At 52.6% G+C, this 6,204-nt stretch overlaps 3 non-coding genes across 3 annotated transcripts; all 3 read left to right on the top strand.

The window, feature by feature from the left end:
• Positions 1–1,093: 1,093 nt before the first annotated feature.
• Positions 1,094–1,165, top strand: TRNAW-CCA. The gene has a single exon. It is a non-coding gene; the product is annotated as a tRNA-Trp (tRNA).
• A 1,002-nt stretch (positions 1,166–2,167) lies between these two features.
• Positions 2,168–2,240, top strand: TRNAR-ACG. Its single transcript has one exon. It is a non-coding gene; the product is annotated as a tRNA-Arg (tRNA).
• Positions 2,241–4,701: 2,461 nt separating this feature from the next.
• Positions 4,702–4,774, top strand: TRNAR-ACG. The gene has a single exon. It is a non-coding gene; the product is annotated as a tRNA-Arg (tRNA).
• The last annotated feature ends 1,430 nt before the right edge of the window (positions 4,775–6,204 follow it).

Raw genomic sequence — 6,204 nt, 5'->3', positions numbered from 1 at the left:
GCTCAGTGGCCGACGGAGGTTAAACCATGACAGCAGAAAAAAATGTGCTCTGAAAGAGAAAGGGAATGAGACAGGTAGAGGCACAGCCACCCTGCCTCTCTCCAGTCCTGCCGGAGGTCCAGGTGAAATGGGACATTTGTGAACAAGGTGTAACAACAGCTGTTGTTGAGAAAAATGCCTGATAGATTTCTGATAGAAAAATGCCTTATTGCTGGCAGAATACATGACAAAGCGAGGGAATAAGCCAGAGCCAGGGCAATACCCAAGGTTGATTACCCACCACTTGCAGAAGGACACCAGGGCAGCCTGATTCCCATCACCTCCACCATGGCCAGGCTGTGGGCAGGATTAGGTCGAGTCAGGCAGGACTCAACCCTGCAGTCTCCTGGTGCATTGTCCGTGACACCACTGGCCCCAGCCCCCTGTCCATATGCTGCCCCCACCATGTCCCTGCCCCAGCCAGCCTAGTACTCACCAGACTTCCTCCAGCACGCTGGGGTGGGCATGGAGTTGGAGTGGAAGAAGGAAAGTTTCATCTCCTCTCTGACACCTTTGTCTATGACAACCTTGTACTAACCACCCATGGGGAAAGGACTGGGCAGCCAGAGCTGGCAGTGAACCTTGCCTGCATTGTTGGTGGACCTTGCCTGCACTGGTGAGATGTCTTGCCTTCCTTGAAGAAGGTCCAGCTGCCATTCCCAGCCAAAATAGTGTTTGGTTACCAAACAGCCCATGGGCTGTCTGCTCTTAACACTGTCCATGACCATTTCTGGGTACGTACTCAGAGCCCACCTCAGGCTGTGCTGCAGGAGGGGACCTGGTCCCTTCCCTGTATTCTGCCCTGGGCCATCATCCTCCCACACAGCATCCCTGAGCCTGGCTCCTGCCTGCACTGACCCCGCAGATCACCCCACCCTACCATGCACGTTCATCCTCCAGCCTGGACTCCTCTCTGCAGCCAGGCCTTGGCCACCCTTCCCCTCCATGGTTGCAGCAGAGGGGTTCTTGGACACCCCTGGGGTGGTCCCCATGGAGAGGACATCCCCACCGCCTAGGCCGGGATCCGTGCCGCAGAGCTGCGTCCCTCCACCCTGACCTCGTGGCGCAAGGGCAGCGCGTCTGACTCCAGATCAGAAGGTTGTGTGTTCGAATCACATCGGGGTCAGCCTTGGGGCACCACTCACCACCCTCTGTATTGCCCCTGCTTTTCTGTGGGGCTGGTCTGCGCGAGGGGCAGGGCTCTGCAAGGCATTGGCCAACTAGAGGGGGGCACCTCAGGAATGGTGGGGGGGAAACGTGATGCCCGGAGCTTTCTTTTCAGCCAGGTGCTGTGCTGGTTGGAGGTTATGGGTCTATGACCAGAGTGGAGGCCAATGCAGGGGCATGTTCTGGTGGGTGCCACAGTTTGCCTCATCAACAAGCTGAAGAAAGTGCAGCCTTCCTCAGAAAAGTGCAAGAAGCTTTGTAACTGCATGCTCAGTCACTCGGGGGGGACGTGGACTTACCCTCAGGCAATATTTGCCTGGGAGGGAAACGTGAGGTGGTACCGTCAGTCCAGGGGATTTCTGGAGGGGATCAAGGACAATTATTCAGTGGAGGATTATGGAAATAGAGACAGGTTTCTGATGAACAACGTGAGAAGTTTTTTCAAGAAGAGTAAGAAGGAGGATCTGGGGAGCTCTAATCTGGTCAGCCCCACCTCAGAGCCCAGGTGGAGACTATGGAAGAAGTACTCCCGAAAGCCATGCCCAAATGAAGGAAGGATGTGGTGATGACTGGAAAGAGTGACCATGGCTTTACCAAGGGCAGACCGCTCTTGGCCAGTGTGGTAGGTTTCTTTGAAGAGATGACTTCCTCGGCGTTCAAGAGGACACCAAGGAACGTCATTTATCTTGACTACAATTGGACCTCTGACGGGGTCTCCCAGCCTTGTCACTGTAGCAGGGCACAGAGACAGAGTGCCGAAGCTGAATCACAAGGCAAAGCAAAGTGGCTGGACCAGGGGGCCGAGGGGGCTGAAGTCAGCGGCTGGCAGTCCAGCGGATGTTCCTCCCTGGTTGATGTTGCACTGGATGTTGCTCGGTGTCTTCGTGCTGAGCGCAGAGGATGTTCCACAGAGCGGAGGATGCGGGCAGCCTGCCAGGGCCACGGGGCTGGTGAGGGGTCAGGGCCAGTGGCGCAATGGACAACGCGCCTGACTACGGATCAGGAGACTGCAGGTTCGCCTCCTGCCTGGCTCGACACTTTTAGCCTGGCGGTTGTTCCTCCTGCTCCCTTCGCGAGGGCCTTTCTTCTCCTGCCCATCATCCATCCTCCTGGGCCTTCTGCAGGGCAAAAGTGCTGGGGCGTCCTCTTGCCCTGCAGGAATGAAAGAGGTCCTCCAGACCTTACAGTGGAGTTGGGCACCTTGTCTTATCACTCTCCCCTACTCAGTACTGACATCCCTCTATTCCCACTGCTTACCCATGTTCCACACTGGGAATACCGCACACAGCTTTGGGGCCCACAGTATAAGGACATTGATCAACTGGAACAAATCCAGTGCAGGGCCACCAAAATGGCCTGGTGTTGGTCCCATGGCTTCTCCTCATACTCGCTGTATGAGGAGAAGCCATTGGAACTGTGTTTTTTTGGCCTGGGGAAGAGGTTTCAATAAGGACCTGATAGCAAACTTCCAGTATGTATGAGGAGGTCGTCAAGCCAGGCTCTTCACAGCATTTCATAATGAAAAGATGAGAGAGAACAGGTATAAATTGAAATGGGAGGTTCTGTCCAAATATGAGGGGAAAGTATTTTCCCAAATTTTTTGTCATTGATGAAGGTGGGCAGGAGAGAGGGATAGAGAGAGGGAGTGACGAAGGGAGGGAGCTGCAACCAAGGCCTGGGAATGGGGGGTCAGCAGGTAAGTTTTCAGTTGGTGCAAAAGGTGCCCAGGGGGTCCCAGGGTTAATGACTGAGGTGGGGGAGATACCTCACTTGCCCCACAGGAGGCTCAGCTGCAATGCCCAACTTATCAGGGTTGGGGTCAGCCCTGCGTCTCCTGGGAGCTGTAGTGGCGAGCTCTGGGGTGGTCCCCATGGGGAGCGCATCCCCACCACCCAGGCTGAGTCCGTGCCTGGGGACTGCATCCCTCCATATCGACCTTGTAGCATAAGGGCAGCACGTCTGACTCCAGATCAGGAGGCTGTGTGGTTGAATCACACCAGGGTAAAGGTTCCCCATTTCTGCAGGGTGCTGCTGGAGTGCTTCTTCCCCACGTGGCAGGATTTTACTTTTGTCCTCTCTAAGGTTCATGAGGTTCCTATCAGCCCATTTCTCCTGCCTCACAAGGCCCCTCTGAAGAGCAATCCTGCCCTTCAGCGTATCAGCCTTTGCTCCCGATTTGATGTCGTCCAGAAACTTGCTGAGTGTGCACCCCATCCTATCATGCAGGCCGTTAATGAAGACATTTAAGAGTGTCAGTGTCAGCATCAACACCTGCAAACTCCATTACTAACAGGACATTTGCTACATTTCCAACTGGTGATCCCAACAGTGGGTCTGGTGATCCAGCCAGGTTTTCACCCACCTTCTTGGCCTCTCATTCAGTCCGTATCTTTTCAATCTGGCTACAAGAAGACTTGGAGACCCTATTCAAAAATCAGAATAAACAAGTGTTTCTTTTCCCAGGTTCCAACAAGGCAGGCAGTTGGGTAGGTCAGGTAGGACCTTAGTAAATCTATGCTGGTAGTTTGCAACTACTTTTGTGTCCTTCATGTGTCCATTTTGCTCAAGTGATTCCTGACTTGGTCATCCTCTGCCATGACTAATCCACTGCCACAGGCTCTGTCAGAAGGCAAAGGGACATAAAGCTGGGAGCAGACCTCATCAATAAAGACAGAGGCAGAGAAGGCATTGAGTACCTCAGCCTGCTCCATGTCTGTTGCTATTTCCCTCACTCACTCAGAAATCTTCCCACACTTTCTTTTAATTTTCTTTTGCTGCCAGTGTGGTTCTAAAAGCCATTTTGTTGACCTTTCACATTCCTACCAAACTCAACTCCAGCTGAGCTTTGGTTTTCCTGTGTCAGCAACTAATTCTAGCCCTCAGATTGGGGGAATGATTATCACCCTGTTTGACACCTGTGGGACCACATCTGGAGTCTGTGTCCAGTTTTGGGATCTCCAGGACAAGAAAGACATTTACAGACTGCAGTAAGTCCCAGAGATGGTCATCCAGATGAGAAGATGGTGGAGTGCCTGATGAGGAGTGGCATAGAGAGCTAGGTTTCTATAATACGGAGAAGAAGAGGTCAAGGAAGGATTATAATCTTGTTTTATGCTATGTGTGCCTACAGAGACAGTGGAGCCAGGCTTTTCTTGTGGACATAGAGGATGGAGCTCAACAAAAACAGATTACATCAAGGAAAATCTCTATTAGACGATAAGAAAAAAAATTCACACATCAGAGGTCACACATTAGAACAGGGTCCCAGAGAGGTTTTGGAGTTCCCATCCTTGGAGACATTCAAAGCTCAACTAACAAAATGACATAATGTGAAAGACTTTTGTGCTCTGAGCAGGGGATTAGATCACTTGGCTTCCAGTGATCTCATAAAATCTGATTTTTTTCTATACTTAACTAAATCCTCTTGCACCCTCCCCTCCTCCTCTCACAAAGCCCATCCAGTGATGGGAAGCCCCCAGAGCTCCAAGAGGACCAGGGCCAGTGGCGCAATGGACAACGCGCCTGACTACGGATCAGGAGATTGCAGGTTCGACTCCTGCCTGGCTCGCCATTTTTCTGCCTGCAGCCTGGCCAGTAGTACTGATGGTGACATGGGACCTCTTTCTCCATGGTGGCCTGCCTTTGCCTGGAGTTTATCCCTCTTGCTGGGCTTCCTGCACAGCAAAGTCTTCCCTAGCATCAGAGGGGGCTCTGACTGGATATACTGGCAAAAAAAATTTCACTGTGAGGGTAGTAGATTGCTGAGAGAGGGGCCCAGGGATGCTGTGGACTGTCCATCTTTGGAGTTATTCAGAGTTCAAGCAGGCAAGGCACTGATCTGAATGTCATAAGTTGGGCAGAAATTTGGACTAGAGACATGTCATTTCCAACCTGAATCACTCTATTATTCAAAGGGAAGTTCCTGCTTCCATGTTCTTTTGCTGCTCCATCCCACGTTGGCAGGCTCATGGGCTTGTCACCACCTTTGCGGTACCTGTGGCTTGGTCAAGGAAGATCGAAGATACCCCTGTACAGGCTAGCCCAGAACAATGGGCCATCAAGCAAGATCTCGCTACCCACAGCTCACCTGCTCTGCCCTCTGTCATCAGGCAGGAGCAAATGGAGGACAAAACAGGTGGCCTTAGGCTGAGCTCAACCCCCAGTTGTGCATCACGGCTCCAGAGAGCCCTGGGCTGCTCCAAGCCCTGCATTAGTTGGGAATTGTAGCCATACCTCCCATGGGACAGGCAAGATGTCACCTCCAACACACCAGAGCAGCTGAGGGGCTGGAGGCCACCATCTGCCCTTGCTGCCTGGGCTCCTTGTGGGGGGACTCAGCACGGGCACCACTTCTCCTGGGTGGTGGGACCAGCGGGACCAATACTGACCGCTCCTGCATAGATGAGTAGGGTGAGGCTGTCATGGATGGGGCAGGAGGGAGCTAGGTGAGGTCTTGCCACTTCCCTTTAACCACTGTCATGGTTTAACCTCAGCCGGCAACTAAGCCCCACACAGCCACTTGCTCATTCCCCTGCAGTGGGATGGGGGAGAGAATCAGTAGGGTAAAAGTGATAAAACTCGTGGGTTGAGATAAAGACAGGTTAATAGGGAAAACAAAAGCCGCACACGCAAGCAAAGCAAAACCAGGAATTCATTCACTGCTTCCCATGGGCAGGCAGGTGTTCAGCCATCTCCAGGAAAGCAGGGCTCCATCACACGTAACAGTGACTTGGGAAGACAAATGCCATCACTCCAAACGTCCCCCGCTTCCTTCTTCTTCCCCAGCTTTAACTCAGCACCTGCACGTTCTTATAGAATCATAGAATCATAGAATTGTTAAGGTTGGAAGAGCCCTCCAAGATCATCGAGTCCAACCGGCAACCCAACACCACCATGCCCACTAAACCATGTCCCTAAGCGCCTCATCTACCCGTCTTTTAAATCCCTCCAGGGATGGGGGCTCCACCACTTCCCTGGGCAGCCTGGTCCAATGTTTAA

The sequence above is a fragment of the Pygoscelis adeliae genome, unplaced genomic scaffold, assembly GCF_000699105.1.
Source record: "Pygoscelis adeliae isolate BGI_AS28 unplaced genomic scaffold, ASM69910v1 Scaffold121, whole genome shotgun sequence".
In the NCBI taxonomy this organism is placed as follows: domain Eukaryota; kingdom Metazoa; phylum Chordata; class Aves; order Sphenisciformes; family Spheniscidae; genus Pygoscelis; species Pygoscelis adeliae.
Note: the sequence above shows the minus strand (reverse complement) of the source record. Positions and strands in the feature narration are given on the sequence as shown.